Source organism: Ischnura elegans, chromosome 2 (genome assembly GCF_921293095.1).
Source record: "Ischnura elegans chromosome 2, ioIscEleg1.1, whole genome shotgun sequence".
Classification (NCBI taxonomy): Eukaryota; Metazoa; Arthropoda; class Insecta; order Odonata; family Coenagrionidae; genus Ischnura; species Ischnura elegans.
Window position 1 is genome coordinate 147,487,170 of NC_060247.1, and position 22,263 is coordinate 147,509,432.

At 36.7% G+C, this 22,263-nt stretch overlaps 1 long non-coding RNA gene across 1 annotated transcript; it reads left to right on the forward strand.

The window, feature by feature from the left end:
- Positions 1–8,988: 8,988 nt before the first annotated feature.
- On the forward strand, positions 8,989–12,306 carry LOC124154768. The gene is made up of 3 exons (XR_006864023.1): positions 8,989–9,180; positions 10,208–10,299; positions 12,266–12,306. It is a non-coding gene; the product is annotated as an uncharacterized LOC124154768 (long non-coding RNA).
- Positions 12,307–22,263: the final 9,957 nt, after the last annotated feature.

Below are 22,263 nucleotides of genomic sequence, written 5' to 3' on the forward strand. Positions count from 1 at the left end.
TTCACTTTATAAATTGGAGGCGATATAAGGAATAGAATACTTGATTATATACGCACACTGTTTGAGACTAAGTCCCTTTTTTGACCGCTTTTTTACCTTTGAATTTTTACGAAGTACTCAATCTTTCCCAACATTTTTAAGGCTCATGCGTGGAATTTATGAAAATTGACATTCGTTAAATGCGTTTTTGAAAAACGTCCATATACTGTGAAATGTATTTAAATGAAATGGAATATTCACTTACCTTATCTTTGCGAGTAAATATAATGGAGTCAGAAAGAGTGGAGAACAGCGATTGATTTCCAATTGTTGATACGAGTATAATATATATTCTACAATTTTCTTCCAAAACAACTCTTCACGTGCCGTTTGTGAACTGTCTTACTGTTTTGCAGACTATTTCCTTTTTATTTTTCTCGTTTTTTTTACTGCAGAACCTTGTAATAGGGTTCCTACATACATTAGTCACATTAATATAGACCAGTTAATCCTCTAGTTGAGGATATAAATTATATCTTCTTTGGAATATCATCTCCTTTAGCGATTGCTATACTTCGATCTCAGCGACGGCCTTATTATAGGCTATGGACTATTGAGGAAAAAACGTATCCCGCAAAACTTCGTTCCACCGCTAACACGGCTGTGTGGGAAAATTGGTGTCCTTTCGGACGCTATTTATTTCTATTAAAACGAGATGAAGGAAGTTCAAATGCAGTCAATGCCACCTAAGGTTGAGACGGAATGTGCTACCCGCTCCAAGCTTAATTCGTGTTATAGTCGGTGCAATACAGGTGTTGTCGATGTATTTATTAGTAAAATAGGCGTTCCATTCCACTTTCATTTCACATCTTTCTCGCTCTGCTCACATCTTTCGATGCTTCGCACTTTCTCTTTTCTTTCGTGCAAATTCACTCCTAGTCCAAACCAACTCCTTCGATCTATCGACTCTGAAAGGTTTCGAAGACGAAAAGCAGTCTTTAGACAGATGATAGCAATGAGTCCCTTTGAGCATAGAATATAATATGAAATATCTTATTTATGCTCCGGCCTTCACCCTTGAAGCAAAACTCTATTTACAATGATAGGCTAAAAAAGCTCATTAGGTACATTCATGAACAGTCAGACACAAGTGTGGCACGCTAATTACATTTTTAATTGTTTTGGTTTAGTTATTTTGTAGCTTTATAGGCTTTTGTATATTATATCGGTCCTTTTGCTTTGTTGCTATGCGATATATTACGTTTGATATAAATAAACAGACATTAGGGGTTTAGCGACATTAGAGTGTACATCGCATTGAACAAAGTAGGCATTGTTATTTAAATATCTTATTTTTAATGAAGAACTCTCGTAAGAGCCCGTAGAAGTAATGACGATATGACAGTATGATAAATAAATTATTATGACATAAAAAAAGAGACAATAATTATAATTTAGCCACATGCATGAGATCTGTAGGCTGTGTTTTGTTAAGTAGAGTTTAATGTAGCACTGCTTTGATTAGAGCAATGTGTTAATATAATTTATAATTAATTAATAATTCATATTTGGAAGCATGATTGGAACCTTTCTGTTTTAAGTCCTCAGGGATAGAATCCCAAAATTTAGACGTCGTCGTAACGAGAAATGATTTTTGACAGATATTTGAACGTAGAATTGGATATAAAATAGAACAGTCCCCGAAGCGAGATGTTATCAGAGTGGTTTCTGATTTATTCTTAAACATTTCTCTCATAGAATACGGAAGGATGAAGAAATATTCTCAATACCTCAGGGATCATAATAATAATATCACCAATGAACATTTATATAATGAGTATCGTTGTGAAAAATCATTAGGGATGCAAGCATTAGGATGACTCATTTCTCAACTGCGTTTACTAGTCTAGTATTTCACTTCATATTTACGTATTTATTCTCTTTTACTTTCACTTAATTACTTGTCTTAAGTAACTCATTCGGGGCCTTCATTTTCATGTCTTTCCATCCACTTGTCCTTCGACGATTCTCTTCATCAGGCCATCATCCCTCAGGATTCATATGCAGAGCTCTGAAGAAATCAGGATTCGTCAAGCATTTTGTGGGAAGATTTTCGGAGAAGGAAGTAAAAGAAAGGTGCTATTTCGCACTCGTCCGACCGCACCTAGAATATGCAGCGATATCATATGGGATTTATTGCAGAAAGACTTAATCCGCGAACTGAATAAAATACAAAGAGAGGCTTTGCGGTTAGTCAAAAACCGCTACGGACGTACAGGACCCGTTACCCAGATCTTAATCGAATTAGGCTGTAAGCCGCTGGAGGCTCGGAGGCTGCGCGCTAGGCTTACATTGCTTGAGCTAGTGAGAATGGATATATATTTAAGAGCGACACGGAGAACATAATAATTATTAGAGCCACACCATATTTCCAGATCCGATAGAAGCGATAAATTAGGAGAGATATTTTGCCGAAAGGATAGAAATGGGAATTCGTTTTTCCTCCGAACCATAAGGGGCTTTAATAAATGCCAGTCGTACTTTCGTTAGAAAGTTTCCTTTTTATGTGCAAATGGCTGGTGTACTAACACCCCCTGCCACACGTTTTTTAGTTGGCTTGCGGGGTAGTACGTAGATTCAGATGTAGATGGTGTGGCAAATAACATTATCCCGTATTCTCCTTAACGTTTTTGAAAGACCTCTCTTATTTCCAACTTATCATAACACTTCCTCATTATCACCTACCCTGGCGGCCTTATACGCTGTGTACTATTGTGGAAAATAAAGTATCTCTGCAAAATCCGTACCGCCATCATCGCTCCGTGGTAAAATCGAAAGATTTCCCTTCTGACGGTAAATATTTCTGAGGAATGATATGAAGACATTCAAGAGAAGCCGTCTGTCGTTTACCAAGGTTGAGACGGAATATCCACGCGATCCAAGCCCAATTAGTTTCTGTTATTGATTATTGGACCAATCGCAAATATCCAGCATACAAGACATCTCCACATGCCCACCACACGGTCATAAAAATATTACGCATCAAAACAAAATGCAAGTCCGCCGTCACGCAAAGGGAAAACCAAATCAACGGCTATTTATTCACGTAACATATCCATTCAAGGGTATAAAAATGGATAAGCATTAAATGAGTCGTCCTAGCGATTTACGCAATTAATTTTATTGATCGAGACACCGTTGCTATCATTAATAGTACGAGGAAAGCGTGCTATTTTAAATCTCTCTGTTTTTCAGTCAATTTCCTATATTTTCTTCTCGTGGTCGCATCTACCATAGTAACGCGGTAAACAAAGGATATGTTTCACTTCGTCTGATTAAAAAAGAACTTCCCCGAATGAATAATCCAAACTAGAAGAGGCTCTATTTTCCGTTAATGCATTCACACAAGTTGTGTGGTTATACATACGATGCATTTTCGTGTTCATTCTCGCGTTCATTCATTCATACATTAACTCGTTAGGGTCACTGTTCCGTGTAAACAAGCCCTTAGAGATGTGGGAATTTCAAATGAGGTCTTCCTTCAAGAACGAAGGTTGTTACGGAATATGTCCGCCCGCTGTTATTCGTTGAATTCGTTATGGTCTCTAGAATGTTGGTGGTATCCTTTGACTGTCAAATTGTTGTTCTATTCAACTTCAGTATCGTCGCTTTCTCACTTTCCTTATCTCTTCCAATGCTTCCCTTCTTCTCTTTTCACTCTTGCGAATCCTGGAATATCACAACCACAACTCATTCTCTTTCTCCGAAAAGTCAGCATTCTCTAGGTAGTTACAAGGGTCGTTCAATAAATCTTTAGAAAAAGGTATAAAAACAAATTATATTGCCTCATTTTTCATTAAAGCCTTCTTAATTTCACCCACAAAAAAGTTTGTAAACATTTTTCCAGACATTTTAAGCCGTTCAAAAAGAATAATTTAGAGATCTCTTCAAAATAGTCATTGGTTTTTAGGGATGATCTCCTCTTTATACGCAAACTTTTGTCAGCAAAGTCATTTCTTCAAGTTGTAAAACTATTAATATCACCAGAGGTCAGATCTGGTGAATACGGTGAATTGTGTAATACTTGAAACTTAAATTCTCTAATTCTGGCTATTGACTCTGAACAGTTGTGCAACTCTGCGTTGAAGGAAGACATTTTTCTGCTTCAAATGAGGGCGCTGTTCTTGATTTATCCCACAAACTGTTCCAAAAACGATGCATAATACTTTCCTGTTAATGTTTTTCCCTCATCCCATTCATCGATGAAGATAATTCAGCACAAATTCCAAAATATCGTCGCCATGAATTGACTTGCCCATTTCTGCATCGTCGCCTGCTTTGGAGCCCGTTCATCTTCAAAACTCAATTGTTTTACCTGTTATTTTGTCTTTGAAGTGTAGTGATAAATCCATATTTCATCAAAAGTTATGAATTGATGCGGAAAATCCACAGGATTGCGTCACAGGGACCTAGTTTCTATACGAGTGGATAGGAGTTTCACGTCGTCTGAGATTACCGATGCATGCATGAGGTACAGAGCTCAGGGAAACATGTCTTAATAATCACCAATTAAAACTGGCTAAGGTCGGAAAGTTTCCTTCGTTTGATAAGGTATTAATAATCTTATTTAAGCCAAGCGCTACCAGCTAGCAGTGTACTCTGCTACCTATTAGCATCCTGGGTCGTGTCAGCGCTAAACCGTCGCCCCAAGGTCACCTCAATTACGCAAGCGGGAACCAGAACGACGTCACACGGAGTTTTGCCAGCATTCACACTTAGCCGTCGCGTTTTCGCGCGCTTGAAAATTTTCACTTTTCATTTAATCGCGAAAAATAGATGTCGTCATTTAAAAATCTAAAAGTGTGAAATGTGTACTCCAGGAGTAATAATCTTTCGATTCACGCAATAAAAAATAATAGGAAACCACCCTATTGTTCAAGCAATCTGAGCCTAGCGCGCGGCCTCCGAGTCTCCAGCGGCTCCCAGCCTAGTTCGCTTAACAGCTGAGTAACGCTGTCTGTACGCCCGTAGCAATTTTTTTGACGAACCGCGCAGCCTTATAGTTTATGCAGTTCGCGGATTAAGTATATCTGCACAGGATAACATTTGATATCGCTGCATAGGTGTCTAGGTGTGGTCGGACGAGTGCGAAATAGCACCTTTCTTTTATTTTCTCATCCGAAAATCTCCGCACAATACGCTTGACGGATGCTAATTACTTCAGGGCTATGCCGCAAATATTCCTCCTATGTGTTCCCCACGAGAAGATCGAGATTATCTTAACTCCTACGTACTTACCTTCGACTGTTGCCCTTCTGTGCACAACATCCACCCCATAAACATGGTTAAAGTTGGACAAACTCGGCGATAAATGCATCGGCATGCATTTGCTCATATTAAGTTCGAGACCCCACTCTGGGCTCCACAAATGATAAATTTCTCCGGAAACATCTTCTGCAACAAACCTTATAGAATTTGATGAAATAATTACAGTAATTTTATGGTTTTATAGACCATAGAAATAGCCTTAATTTTACCTGAGAAACCTTCTACAACCGCAGTGAAAAAAATTGTATTCATTGCTAGTACATAGCATACAAGAAAGTATGCTTTTTATTTTTCAATTATTACGTATCACCAACGCATTGAAAATGGAATGATGATTAGAATTAATAATTTTTTGCAATGGGAAGATGAATTACGATTCGACTATTATAATTTGCTTTCGTTAATTTCTTTATGAAAACTTTCTTAGCTCACGGTGATTAAAGAGAGACATACGGGTGTATTCTACGTGATGTAATGTAAATGGCCCAGAAGCACAGTGAGCTAGAATCGAAAAAAAGCTGGCCAAAACCTCAAAATCGATTTTTTTGAGCTACGAAGTAGAAACTTCGCATATATATTCTGCAATATATTATGCATAACCTTCAAGATTATTTCTTCCTTGTTCCTTCACTTTAACAATTTCATTGAGGCAAAAGTTGAACAAATTTACCGAAAAACGACCACTCTCGATTTTTTTCTGAAAGAGCTTAATTTATTCTCATGCAGTGGTTTTTAATTAATATTATTATAGACAAAACTGTTATACCATCTTAATTTAAACTCCTTTATTTTCCGTTTGGAGGGTTTGCAAAGATTTTGTTTCATCAATATCCATGGATTTATAACAAAATGATGGAGCATTTTTTCAGCCAATTTTTTACACAAACGTAGATATAAAGTAGATACTTCCGCCGACTTCCGCCAAGTTACTTATACCACGTCGATCTATGAAGTTTCTACATTGTGAATCTAAAGTAAAATCTTGCACCAACTCGCAAACCCGAATTTTAAACCCTCTTTAAATACTTACGGTAATATTATTTTTTACAAATCATAGTATTAACCTCTATATTCCCTAAGAAACCTTACACAACAATTGTTAAAATTTGTGCAATTAATCTATTACTACCGCAATTCATTACAAGTTTTGTTAAAAATTGAATGGTAACCAGCCAACAGATGAAATATTTATCCAAGGGGACTTTGAACGCGTGGTGCTGACTTTTTCCATCGTTTGATGGATTACAGCAATCTGTTTTGTTACCTAATTAAAATTACGAGAACACATATCAAATATTGAAAACAAATTGATATGTAACTAACTAGCATGAAATGGCAATAAACATTTGGCATATAACTTAAATGTGTTGATTAATATTGATATTTACGGATAGTTTACAAATAAACTTCAAAATTACAATATCATTTTTATTTATTTCAGGGTGGACAAAGACAGCCGTTTACCAGGAGTAAAGATTTCGTGTGGTTATCTTAAGTATTAAGGAAACTGACACAAGGAATAAGATACAAGGTGTTTCTATGACTACGGAAGTCGTGTTTGCGGCTGATGGATCTCCTATCAAGTGGATGGTTTTCAGTGATGAGCAGAAGGCCTTTTATAGCTGAGGTTTTTAATACAATTCAGTGATTTCTCTTTCATGCTGTTAATATACTGTGTCTTTCCCAACAGAGTTCATCGGAAGAAAAGCTAATTAGCACTGTTATATGTACCGCGGTATGATGGTAAAATGAAGTCTCTCTCTTTGATGAGTGTAAATCAAGAGGGACGACTTGGTATTATGAGGTATGAGTTGAATTCAGCTCTTGGTAAAAAATCGGATCCGATGAGGTTATTATATGGTTATAGACCCATATAGTGAATGGGTCTTATTATGAGAATTCTCGTGGACGGGAAGTTCACAAAACCACATGGTGAAAATAAGGAAATATTAAAAAGGCGCCATAAATACAAAAGGTATCAAAATTGGCAAAAAATAGGCCTAAAATACAAAACCTAAGTAGGCAGGCATAAAGGTACATAAAAGTTAAGCATGTTTTTGCGTGTGATTATGGTTTCTTTGTTTTGTAATGTATTTTTTGGGTGACAGCGAATGTGTATTTTATATAAATGTGAACTAAACAAGCTCCATTACAGGATGAGGTACATATCAAAGTATGAAGGTTTCAATATGGCCTCTCTTTGATATTTGTAATAAGAGGGACGAACTGGTGTGATAGGGTATGAGTTGCATTAATCTATTGGTAAAATCGGATCCGATGACGTTATTATATGGTTATGGACTCATAAAATAAATGAGTCTTTAGGATGAGAATTCTCGCGAACAGAAAATTCGCACAAGACCATGGTGAAAAAAATCACATTTACAAAAGGCGCCAAAAATACCAAAAGGTAGAAAAGTGTAGACGGAAAAAGCCAAAAATACAAAATTTAAGTTGGCATGCAAAAAGGTACCGTGTTTATTAATTTTTAGTGGGTTATTATGATTTTTTTGTTTTGTGATGCATTTTTTGGGTGACTTGCATACTTGTACTTCATGTTCATGTGCACTAACCAGCTCTGTTACAGGAAGATGTTGTAGAGAAAAGACAGCAATGAGACCTCGAAGAAAACTAGCGACCCGATATGCGTGTGAACGTTGCGTTTTATACGATGCGTTGCGCGCTTGAGCGAAAATTGCGTTTTGATCGAATGCACGGCGAAAAGATACGAGTGCGATTCGTGTGTCCTCCAAATTTGGGAGGAGAAGAAAGAAGACAACAAGAGAAGAGGACCACATTAAGAAGAATGCAAGTGAATAAGATTAGCTTTTGGGCCTTTAGGGCCGTGATCTTTGCGTCGAATAAGGCTAGGATTTTTAGCTTGCGTTAATTTTAGTTTTTTTTGTGTCGAACCGAGGTATTGCATGCGCTGTAAACCATTGCATTACACGGGGATGAAACCGTGTCACTTGTATGGAAAAGTGGTAATTTCCTCCTTGTGTCACGGTGACTTCCCGTGCATTGCATTGGGGCGTATGCGATTCCTCGGGGGAAGGGTCATTTATTTTCCTTGTATGTATTCTCTCCCTCTCTCCCCAGGGTCTAGGTCATCAGAAATTCACGTGAAGAGGACCCCAGCTTCAAAACTAGGTTAGCTTTTGGGCCATTATGGCTATGAATCATTGCGTCGAGTAAGGCTAGGATTTTTAGCTTGCGTTAATTTTAGTTTTTTTGTGTCGAACCGAGGTTTGTCATGCGCTGTAAACCATTTCAGTGTACGGGGATGGAACTGTGTCGCTTGGATGGAAAAGTGGTAATTTCCTCCTTGTGTCACGGTGACTTCCCGTGCATTGCATTGGGGCGTATGCGATTCCTCGGGGGAAGGGTCATTTATTTTCCTTGTATGTATTCTCTCCCTCTCTCCCCAGGGTCTAGGTCATCAGAACTTCACGTGAAGAGGACCCCAGCTTCAAAACTAGGTTAGCTTTTGGGCCATTATGGCTATGAATCATTGCGTCGAGTAAGGCTAGGATTTTTAGCTTGCGTTAATTTTAGTTTTTTTTTGTGTCGAACCGAGGGTTCGCATGCGCTGTAAACCATTGCAGTGTACGGGGATGAAACTGTGTCACTTGGATGGAAAAGTGGTAATTTCCTCCTTGTGTCACGATGACTTCCCGTGCATTGCATTGGGGTGTATGCGATTCCTCGGGGGAAGGGTGATTTATTTTCCTTGTATGCACTAACCCGCTTTCTCCTTAGGCTGAAGATATTCCAGTGGCCGAAGATATGAAGACATCTGAAGAATGAGATAATCAGTTTACTGAAGCAGGAACTGAAGAAAAATCAGCCAGGATATTCCTTACATGGAAATCGGTAAGAATAAATTTTTAAATATATTTCGCCATTGATGTCTTGGATGCTGTTTTGGTTTTTATATTTCATCGCATCGTTAGGTTTATGTAATTATGTTTTGTGGACGAGTAGATGTTACAATGTCTCCTATGAACATAATAAGTTTAGAACCTCAGTTTGATAATGAATTTAAAATGGATTTAAAATGGAATGGATTGTTCAGTACGTTTTGTTAAGCTTTTATTATTAAATTTACTGCATCCGATTGAGTTTATATTTTTCAAATTATTGATGCACATTATATTATTTAGAATAGCTACTTCATTTTTTGCCTTTTCTGTGTCTGTTAAATACATCTTATATTCTCTGAGCTTAATAATACATATAAGTGCATTCCTTTTGTTTAAAGATCTTTTTGCCTCGTAGCACGCGGAAACGTTATGATCACTGCGTCTAATCAGTTTTATTTTTTATTATTTTGAAGCCTTTTTTAATATGCAATCGCTGAATTTATCTGTCCGATGATTGATTCATATTGGTGATTTATTTCAATTCCTTATGATTGAGTTCGAATCTTTCCGAAAACATTTCCAAAAGTTTTTTTTTTTTTCGGAATATACCTTTTTTGTGAATACGTTTGAATACCTCTCTATGCGTATATAACACTTATTCTGTTGCTGAATTATAGATTCAATGGAAATAATTCAAAATTAATTTTGCAGAGACTTTAGTTTAAAGCATTGAAACATGAATGTAAGTTATCTTCAGGTTAGAAATCACCATACATTCTAAAATTTGGTTAACCACTCTGAACAAAACCCTCAATATTCTTTTAAAAATTAGATTTTTCTTCTCGTTCCTCTCTGTCGAAAGGAATCGCCTTTTAAAATTTTCGTGAAGAGGTAATATATGCACTTTATAGGCAATTACAATTAGCGCATGGCTGAATAGAAAGTCAATTCTCGCGTCCCATTCATTATAATTACATTTATATGGAGTTAATGTGAGTCCACGGAAGTAAATTCAATTCCCGTTTCTCTCTCATCAGCTGCAAGTCATCGCAGAGGATTATGGCAGTGCGCTGTCGGAAAAAATGGCGCTAATCCGGAATGTGATAATGCAGTGACATCACGCCAAAAGGTAAGAAAATCATTCAGTTACATTTTTTCTGTGTCCGTTGATTATTTTAAAAGTGTGCGATGTGAATAACTCTAAAAAAAGGAGAGAGGATAATTTTATTATCGTTAAATTCAGTAATATTATTTTTCTTTGACTTGTTCGTTGTGGTACATCGCAATTGATCTGCTTTGATTGGGCCTTGGTAGCGACACGTAAATAACTTCAGGCAATGGTGTGTTTTTTATTCGGAGACCTAATAACTTCCTCATTTTTTGCCGTTTTTATAGAGTGCATTGAAAGGAGTATTAGAATGAAATTACAATAATAGTAAAAGAATTTGAATCATTCTTCCGATTTCTTCAACTCTTCTGTAGTATCCCTTACGCTTACCGTTAACACCAGTATTTTTCATTCACCTAGGGCGGATATCCGAAATTCAGCCCAACATAAGTTTGGTATTAACTCTGTCAGCTGAGTCAATTACTGCTGAAAATGAGCATTGAACGATGAGTAGTACGAATTTTCATTAAACGGCTCAATTTTTCTCAATTCTCGTTCAGTCATGAGAGTATTATTTCCACCTCTGCGAAAGTAAAATGACGAAAAATGTATTCGTGATTGTAATTTGATCTGGAGAATCGATTTCCACGGAGAGCTGAGCCGAAAAGTCTATTTTTTTCGGAATCGATATTTTAAGGTGCCCATTAATAGATTTTTTGTTGTGGTTGAAAAGAAATTTCATTCTGGCTTCATTTGGCGTCAAATTCTTTGATGGTGCACTTAATGGACATAATTTGATGCATTAAAAATTAGTATGACTATGTAAATTTTTTTTAAATCACATGAAGGGTACATAACTATGTACCATGAAACTCTAAATGACGTATAAAAATTAATATTATTTCATAAAATATTGGGGAGGAAAATATTTTATAATACCTATCTCACCATGCAATTTTTGACAAAATCTAAATGAATATGCATTACATTGATAACGGATTTCCAGAGATTTTTAACGAATAATATTAATAATTGCACTGTGGCTGGACAGTGAAATTAATATTCATTTTCAAGAAAGCCATATTTTTCATATCAGTTTGAACATAGAGTAATTATATACTTACACTATGGTTTGAACCAAAAATGATGATTTACGCCATGTGTCATAAGGAAGAAACGATTTTTCGTGCACAAAATCCGATTTGATTAAATTGACCCTTACGCCATTCACGAGAATACAGGTAAAATTTGAAAGTAACAGTAAACTCACATTCCTTTTATTTATACGTCTTTTTTCATTTAATTTGAATTTTCTGTACTTTCATCGTCAGAATGTATTGATTTCTATACATTTTCCGATGTGTAACGGTGAATATTAATTTTTCAAATAGGTACGCTCCAATTTTTGTGGTTAAGTACTTAGACAAGTGCAAATTATTTATTTTTTCAAGCTTTAAAAATGTCAGTTAATCCTTGCATACGTCAATATCATTTGCTAATTCACCACATGGACCCTAAAGGCTTGGCGAATCTAATATCATCGCTGAATTGCCCCGTCCAATGGTACCATGCATTTTCATTTATTCCTGGAGATATTTATTTTTTACGTTTCTTAACAGATATCCTGTAAGCCCCATTACATAAAAACTATAGTTCATTTTCAATTAATTTTCGTTATCCTTTTTTAAGCTTGTCTTCGTTTAAATTGTGTTTTCAAAGATGATAAATTAATATTTTTAGATAATATAAGCTTTTGGCTGGGATCTAATATTCAGCAACGACACTGAATATTTTTTTTCTAATTTTTAATATACTATTCCACTATTTATAAAGCTTAATCTAGGAAGTCGAATCCATTTTTATTTTCAATCGTATCCTTTCTTATTTTTTTCTACTTGGTCATATCAAGAATAATAACCTTTGTGCCGTACAAGGTGACCTTTCTATCTCATGGATGAGTATATTGGATAATTTGTTTTATCAACAGGGACAGAGAGAGGCAGCTTGCAATGATGGACTTTGAAGAAGGAGATTTAGGGATTAAATAAACGTGGAATGCCTCTACATTGACCAATGGAATTGACTCAGGAACTCAGCAATTATGAAGAAGGAAACAAATTGTGTAGATTGAGAATTGAAGAACTGAAGAGTGAAGAATTTAAGACATGATAGGAACATATGACCCATTTTAAGACTCAAGAGATGAAGAATGGCGGCGATCCGAAGTCTGAAGATTTAGATTATTTTTTTTTCGTATTTTTTGCATATTTCGATTGTATATGCCTCATGTATTTTTTAAATAATTTGATTTAATTTGTGTTTTAATGAGTGAATGGGATTTAGTTTGTGTGTGAGAATGGTATTTAGTATATATGTCTGTATATGAGAGTAATTGAGTCAGTGTGCGATAGAGAACGTGCTTAATGGTGAATGAATGTGTGCTATTAATTGTGAATGGCGTTGTTACTTTGTGTGAAGCGTATTATTTCGTGTGAATGAGGTATGTTTTGTTTCGTATGAATGAGGTATGCTATTTGTAGTGAATAAGGCTTGTTAATTAGTGTGAATGATGAATATTATATGATGTGTATTAGGTATGCTATTTCGTGTGAATGACGTATGCTATTTCGTGTAAATGAGCTATGTTTTCTTGTGTGAATGAAGTATGTCTTTCGCGTGAATGAGGTATGTTATATGATGTGAATGGTGTATGCTATATCGTGTGAATGAGGTATGTTATATGATGTGAATGGTGTATGCTATATCGTGTGAATGAGGGTATATTATTTCGTGTGAATGAAGTATGTTATTTTGTGTGAATGTGGATTATTATATTATGCGTATTAGGAATGCTTTTTCGTGTGAATGATGTATGTTAATTTGTGTGAATGTGGAATGTTATATGATGTGTGTTAAGTATACTATTTCGTGTGAATGACGGATCTTATTATGTGTGAATGAGGTGTGTTTTTTCGAGAGTATAAGGGTATATATATTATGTAGTCTGAATGAGGTATTTTATTCGTGTGAATGATGGTATGATGTTAAGTGTGAATGAGTGCGATTATTAGTACGTAATTTTAGTTTGAGCGAGAGTGCGTTATTGAGTGTGAATGAGAAGTAATTGTTTATTATAATTAAGCGTTTATTATCGATGTATGTGTGAATGATGGTATGTTGTTTATATTGCGAATGACCTTGTGTTACGTTATGTGTGAATGAAGGTTTAATATATTTGGAGTGAATGTATGTTATTTGGTGTGAATGAAAGTGCAATCTAGTTTTCATTGGAGGAAGCCATTTTGTGAGATGGCTGAAGTATTGCTTGTTTTTTTTATCGTAGAACTTGGGTAGCGTAGATAGTAGATGGTAGAGTAGTGCATGTCCCCCTCAAATCCAACTGCGTCCTCAACGTGGAGAGGGGGTGTAACAGCGGACAGCCATGATTCAACGAGGTTTCCATGGTGATTTCAAACAAACTTTCGAAATTTTTCTCGGCAGTTTTTCCTGCTAATTTTTCATTCACAAAACTAGCCGACTTCTTTGATTTCTTGCAAGCTACATTGATGGTTTCAAAATGTAAAACCCGGTGAACTAGATGCTTCCTACATGGCTTTCCGCTGGCTAATGCAGTTGGTGACTTATGTATCGGAATGTGTACGAATTCATTTATATTGTTCACAGTTGTAAGTGTTTCAGTTTTTTAAACTATCCATTATATTCCATTTCATTAATATTTTTTAATTCATATTGTAAAATTAGAATGTAATTTAATGTATATCAATTCAATGTGCAATCCATTTTTTTGAAAGTGTAAACTTTTTTATTTTCAATAAAATTTCATGATTTATAAAAATTTCACTTCAAATGTATCTTAACTTCGTTCGCTCTGCGGAAAAAATTGAAACTACCTATGTAAGCCTTACTATTATGTAAGCCTTACAGTCTAAACAATGCGTACATGTATTTTATGTTTTTATTTGCATCATAATGTATTCGAGAAAAAGTAATCAAACAGCCATATTTCACTTCGGTAATTATCTATTTAATCTAAGTGTTTATTTCAGTAATAAATAATTTTAAATTGCCTAATTTAACTACTTATGTTCGTCGACAAAAACCATTGTACTTGGTATTATTCAGTGTCTCTGCCTTCTTTGTTTTTATCAATATAATTTAATGTTGCGCCAAAATATAATTTCAAAATTTGTTTTACTGCATGTCTGACTAGGGAGATAACACTTTTAAATTACCTATTTTTTATATCTGCTCTGCGGAAAATATCGTATTTTTTTCTGTCCGTGTTTGGGTGTTTATATATTCAATAAAATGTTAACATTCGTGCATGAGATTAAAAACCTGCCTGTTTCATTTGCTAGAGTGAGAAATAATAGTTGTGAATTATAGTATATTATATTTTATAATTATATACGGAAAATTTTATTCATTGTTTAATTTTTAGACCTTGTATATGTCACTGTATTTCTTTTAATGTTAACTAAGTTTATTTGCGTTTCTGTGAGAAATAAAATCTCAATTTTTTTATTTTCTACGTTAACCTAAATTAATGTAAGGTTTTTCTTAAGCGTGTGCAATGAATATTAATGATGTAGTGAGAATTTGGATGCATGAAAATTAGGAAGATGACATTGTATTTGTTAGTACTGATTGGAGCACATAATTTATGTTGAGTGTTGCTATGTATAAATTAGAATCCTGTGATTAATTATTAACCACTGAATGTAAGTATAATTGAGATGGTATTATATACTTTTAGTGTGTGTAATTCAGTGCGATGAAGTGTTATTAATTAGTGTGAATGAGATTACATTAAGCGTGAATGAGTGTGCGTCTCTTACTGATATCAGAGTATATATATTTTTTAGTGTGAGTGCGAGCTTGTAATTTAGTGCTATTAAGACTGTTGTTTAGTATGAATGAGAGTTTATATTAAAGTGTGAATGCAAGTTGGTGAGATGATATTATATATTTATTAAATTGAATGAGTGCACTTAATTTATTGTAATGTGAGTATGTAGTTAAGTATGGTTGAGGGTGTGTGGAAATTAACTGGAAAAAGTTAATTGTTTTTATTTTGTGCCTGAGATTAAATAATCAAGTATGAATGAGGCTATTTAATTTAGTACCATTAGTGTTGTTTAGAAGTAATGAGACGCTATTATTAGGTGTGAATGATATTGCGTGAGTTTGTGCATATTTTTTGTGTGAATGTTGGCATAATATTTAATTTAGTGTGAACGAGGGAGTTGTCCTTGCAATCAATAAATGTAAGTACTATGGCCTGGAGTACACATAGTTATGGACAGAAGTTTGGAGGTAAGCGAAAAAATACTGAGGTTATATCGACAACCTTGTTGAAGGTGATCTGAAACTATAATCTATCATCATAAAAGTCGCAAAATATTTATAGACTTGACATGACTTTAGGATTGATTTTACCTGACCCAGAGTAAATCCGGCCCCTTCTTCACCTGTGACACGGATATTTTACAGAGTATCAGTCACTTGAATCTGTTATTGGCACACATCAAATGAGGTATTTAGCACATTGGGCCAATTTCAGTTCACTTTGCAGCTGATGGATTCGAGCCATGAGGACAGCCAATTGAATTACTCAATCATCCGTGCAAAAATTGCAGCAGTATCACCAGGCAACCGCGGGCATTGTAGATGTAATAGATTTTTGGAATTAATAACATTATTAAATAAGTAAAAAAATAAATATAAGTAAAATATGACTCTGGTTAAAAATCGTAAAATTGGCCTTGTGCAATGGAATTAAAACCAATAAATATTAAAAATTCTGTGGAATAGTGGGGCAGCGATGAGGAAGTTTTTGGGGGATAAACCTCCCCTTAGTGTTAAGATTTCTACGAAATACGTAATTTCGTATCTTCGTGGGCAATGCCGTTTTTATCAACGGAAAGATTACTATGTACTGTGGTAGTCAAGGGTTTGTTGACTTACTTTGTTGAGAGTTGACTGTTACTAATGGTGGAGAATTAAAAAAAAAACGAAGTAAGATAGTGGAACCAGATTTTTTATTTTTCCGGACTAACTGCCGAAGCTTGTTCAGTTGCGCGAAGACTACGTCTACGGATTACCGAAATAATAATTTTTTATCACTTAGAGCTCAGAATTTATAATTTTAATCCATTTTACTTAATTGAATAATATTACTATAGAGTAAGTACTTACTCTACGTAATTAATTATAGAATAGTGAAGTGGATTAAAACTCTCCCGCAGATAGCCATTAAACTCACCAGTTTGAATCATTTACCTCAAAATATTTCTGGGGGAGTGCCCCCCCATACCTCCTGCTTGCCTTAGCGGGCATTTCAAACCTCCCAGACCCCCTTGGTATCAATTCAACACCCTAAACCCCCCTAGCCTTAATTCTTAGCTGCGCCCTTGCCGGAGAATACATATATATAACTTTAGAAAAATTGGTTTGAAATGTCGTACCTGTATACTGGGTGAATTGGATATTATAAGAAACATAAATTTGAGAGATTTTTAATAATGGAGTTCCATTTGTTGAGTTATATACAGGTAAATGTAGGGGTGAAAATAGAAAATATTTGGGTACCAAATAGTCATCGTGATCACATGTGCAATATTAATCAACAATGTCTGTAAATATCATTAGAAAAACGAAATTTATTGCCTAAGCGCTCATTACTTGGTCGCTTTTCCGTACACAGTGTTATAGCTCTTGCGATGGCCTTCCATTATGTCGGCCCTTCATTGTCCTTAAAAAAAATGAAATACAAAACGCGAGTCGCGGCACGAACATACTGGTTTCGAAGTTGGCAGAGGTTTGCGTTTGTGAGGTTTGTTTATAACAACTCCGTTAATTTTTGTGGTATAAAAAATTTGTTTTCGGCAAACTGCTAATAATAGATGTGGTTTCTTTATATCAAAATTGCAAGTTAAAGAAACGAAAACTACGGGAATGCCAAGCGCTCAAAGTTGGTCAACTTGATTTTACGCGCAAAAAACGGGTACTGTTTTGAGAAAAAATTAAGTATAGGTAATGCTATTCAGCCGAAGATTTTTTAAAGTACATGATACAAGGTATAAATAAATTCTCTTTCGTATGATTTTTGTTGCATTGAAATTGATTGCTTCGTTTAAACGCTAGAGCTCCTCAAATTCGCGTATGTTGCTTTTTTTTACAGACAGTAGTACATTGGAGCTTTGTCGCGATAGGGCGCGTGTGGGGCGATAGGCGTTTGTTTACTCCCGGTACGATGTCCCGGAAACCAACTGACAGAAATGAAAGAAATTTTAGGTGATGCTATAAATACGTCTAACGTGTCGTTGTAAAATACATAAGAACTATAGAAAAATCCGAGAGTGACATTATGGTCAGGTATGCCCGAAAAACACCCAAAATATGTACCACACTGAAATAAATGTGTAGTTAAAAAAACAGTTTCTGATGAAATTCATCGAACTTTTAGTTTCATATGGAACATTGAACATTTTTGTAACGATAACACAATCACTTTCCTAAATTCAGTTTGATAAATACTATCAAAATGGTTGTAGCAGTCTGATAAAAACTGAACCAAGATCAAATGGATAATGAAACCGGCGCTAAGCAAGCACGCGAAAGATTTTCCACCCAGAAGAAAATTGTTCTGATTGAAAATCTTTAAAAAATGTTGGTGTTTATGGTAAGTTCTCATTAGGGAAATTCAAAAGAGTGGAGATAAAAAATATGCCTTTATGAACTATTGAACATTGGACCCCGCGTGGCAGTAATAGACTTTAACAACCGCAATAATGCTTCGAATCGATTGTTTCAATAGAAATGTACGGGAACAGGAACGTATATTATTATTCAAAATACCTACCCAACCTAAGTTGTTAGAAATGAATAAGGCGTGACTGCAGTTTCCCTTCGTAAGCTTAAGAGGAATACTTGATGCACACCATAGAATTCGTAGGCACTCAATAACAATATCTACTACAGTTGCGCAAGAATGCTTCATTTGCATGTTTTTTTTTTCATTGAATTAATTTGACTATAACTTCCTGGGTGAGATTCTTGGTATTAATTGGATTTAGTGCGACGTATTTCATCACATTATTAATCATCATTGTTACGAATGATTACGCTTAACATTGGCCTATTGGGCCTATTACGAACGGCTCACAGCCTGCGATGAGACTCCGATAGATACGGTGTCCTACCGTCCGAAAGCGCGTTCGTTCGCCGCCCCCGATCTGTAAAGAGAGGCCTCCGGTCGGAGACACACCACGGCTATATAAGGGGATCGGAGTGACACACACTGCCTCTGTGACTCCTACCCCTTAATGATGGACGTTTGTTTACCTTTTTCGGGTCGACCAGGCGTTTTCAAAGAAAAACATCCGACGATAGAGACACGGAAGCCTTTAAATACCAAAATATCGAAACTTACGCTGCAACCAAAATGTCCATTTTTTTCACAAATTATCTTCTAGCCAAATGGAAAAACTCTAGGGTTTAAAAAGAAATTTAAAAACTTGAAAAACTAAAGGATCACCCTAATTTCCAGGGACCAAATATAAGATCGCTCATTGGCCCATCTTATTCTGATTCACACGGTCAATCCGATGTCTCTTTTTCCATCGGTTCCCGTATTTAAAACTCTCATTCTTTTGAAATACAAACTTGAAGTTAAAATCGGCTTTACCAGCCGTGCGTTCTGAATAGAGTGCATATATTTAAGCAATGGTTTCAGAGACGATGGCGGAAAAGTTTGCATTGAATTTTGTAAATAGGGTAGATTCCTTCATCAAAGATAACAAAAGGCATTGATTGCGATTCGTTACCCACCATTAGTGTATTCATAATATACAATTCATTTGGTTTTAGAAATTCCAGTTCAGACGAATGGCAATGGTCAATTTTAACCTCATTTGAAAAAGGTCAGATTGGCGCCCATGCGATTCCACTCCACGTGACGTCACAGGGACCTAGTTTCTAATCGAGTGGATAGGAGTTTTACATCGACTGAGATTACCAATGCATGCATGAGGCACAGAGCTCAGGGAAACATGTCGTAATAATCACCTATTAAATTTACCTGAGGTCGGAAAGTTTTCTATTCTTGATAGGGCATAAATAATACTTATTTAAGCCAAGCGCTACCAGCTAGCATCCTGCGTCGCATCAGCGCTCAAAGGCTCGCCCCGAGGTCACCTCACTTGAGGCAGCGGGAACTAGAACGACGTCTCACGGAGTTTTTCCAGCATGCATACTTACCCGTCGCGTTTTCGTGTGCTTGAAAATTTTAACTTTTCATTTGGTCGCGAAAAATAGATATCGTCATTTAAAAATCTAAAAGGGTGAAATGCATACTCCAGGAGTAATAATCTTTCGATTTAGGCAATTAAAAAATAATATAAAACCACCCTATCCACCAACCTTTTTCCACAAGAAAGAGAGGCGTTTTCGACGGATTACATGCGCAGCCAAAATCTCAAGTGCTCGTCTGGAGACTTGTGCATTAGGTCCTCTCTTCGGAAGGTACGAAGTTGGTACAAATGGGGCACGTGTTCATGGCTGACTATATTTTTTTCCGTTCCCGAATAAACTTTTGCGCGTAAATAGCACAATTAGCGGCACCATAAGTCAGAAAACACTCATTCGAGTCACCGCTGAACTTGACGCAGTAAAATCCCTCTCGGTGGAATGAAAATATATAATTTATTTATAAACATTACTATGGCGCACTTCATAGCCTTGGATAGGATGTAGCGATAAATTAAAAGCTGCTTCATCTTACCAGATCGGTAAATTTATCCCGAATCCTAGACATTTGACTTCGTTAGACACAATAATGTTAATACCATCGTCTCGTATACATTCGGATAGGGAGACGCCTCATGGCACTAATTTAGTGCTGTGAACATGATGAGATTCATTTATCGCCCCCACCTGGTCGACGCATCTAAATTGGTTTTGCACTTTGAGCAACAATGACATTTTAATTGATAAAAAATTTCTCGGGATTCCCATTTATTTGGGTGTGGTATTGGGTCAATTCTCCCAACGTTTCAATGTCTGAGTCTGCCATCGTCTTCAGGGGTTTACTCTTAATAGTACTTTCTTACGGTACTTATTTATTCATTCATATCCCTGGTTACGGTTACTGTTGTGTGCGGATGTAACGATTAATTATGGCATTCCAGGCACTGCTCAGTAGGAAGCCTTTACCTTTGTCTAAGCTCTTCTCCTCAAGGCTAATTGCAATTGCCTCCTTTACAATTCTAACCCAATAGTTATTAGTGCGGCACAAAACCTTTGTATTTTTGAAGTCCATCGAAAGACCAAGGTCCAAGCAATGCTGCCGAACGTGAACAGATGGCCAGCATCTTGGCCATCCTTTTCGACTGCTCAGCGCACAGTCGTTGAGTCTTCGAACAGCAATTTCGTGAATAATCATGCACGGGCTCCGACTTTGGGCCATCACGCACGCATTGGCGGAGCAGGCTTGAGCGGTGCTCTCGTGAGTCGAAGTCACCGCCGCTACGACGGCGGTGGCGGCTGGTCTTCTCGTCGTCCAGTCCCCGCGCGCGGACGTCGAAATCGATCCCACGGCATGACGTGAAAGTCAGCAAAATGCCGAATTTCGCCGTGGATGAGTGTTGTGAATTTCTCGTAGAAATCCTGCGCGCGGGACTGGAAGACATCTTCCAGCGGCGGCAACTTCGAGACAGGCCATAGGGCGTCATTGTGTTTCATGACACCTAGGCGTAGTGCTGTTCGAAGACTCTTGCGATCGGCAACACAGAGTATGCGCTGAGCAGTCTTGGAGGCGAGTCCGATACACGCTGGGGCGGCATATTCTATGATCAGCCGAAGAATGGTCCTGTGCAGCATGATCCGGCGATGTAGCGGCAGGCTGACATTTCCGAGCATTCTACATCTACATAATACCCTGCGAGCCACCTCTAGGGTGTTTGGCAGGGGGTGATCAAACACCAGCATGCAGCATGCAATTGGACTCCAACATGAACACCACACGGTCCACAAAACGTCACGCATACTAACAAATTATACTACTATATGCTGTTACAAATAATAATAAAATCAAGAAATATGCATTAAGTTTTACATAGGTTAGTTGGCTACACCACAAGTCATGCAATCTATTTATGAGGTCTATCGCTGCCGTTATAATCTCTTATTGATTGTGGAAAAAATGACATTCGGAATCTGTCTGTTCTACAATCTATCTCTCTTATTTTATTTATATGATCTGATCTTCCGTAGTATGTTGGCGTCCGTAAGATATGGTCAACTTCGTCAGAAAAGACACTGCTCTTGAATTTATCTAAAAGGTTTAGTCTATTTTTCAATCTACGGTCCGACAGAGATTCCCATCCGACTTTATCTAATAGGTCAGTTACACTAACAAGACTATCGTAACGACCTCTCACGTGCCTGGCAGCTCTTCTTTGCACGCGTTCTAACTCTGTTACTAAGCCTTTTTCATGCGGATCCCAAACACTGGCAGCGTATTATAAATGTGGTCAAACGAGGGAGAAGTAGCTAATTTCTCTCACTTTGTCGTCGCACTTTCCCAATACTCTTTTAACAAAACCCTTTTAACGATTAGCATTGAAGCAATCTGGTTCCTTCTTGAGAGCATGATGGCTGCTTTGCGGCTAGCGTGTGGCAGCATGGTGAGGCGTCGATCTAGAAAAACGCCCAGATATTCCACGATGTCTTTCCATAACACTTCCGAAGCGCCGATGAGAAGTTCGCCGGGCTCTTTCCGAGCTATAGAGAAGACGATCGCCTGCGTCTTTGTCTCGTTCACTGCCATGCGCCAACGCTCGCACCACTCCAGCAGATCGTCAGTGGCACGTTGTAGGTATTCGACAGCTTTGCACTGCTGTGTAGTGATGGTCGATCATGAACGATTCAATCATAAAGATTGAATCACTAGGTGAATCAAAT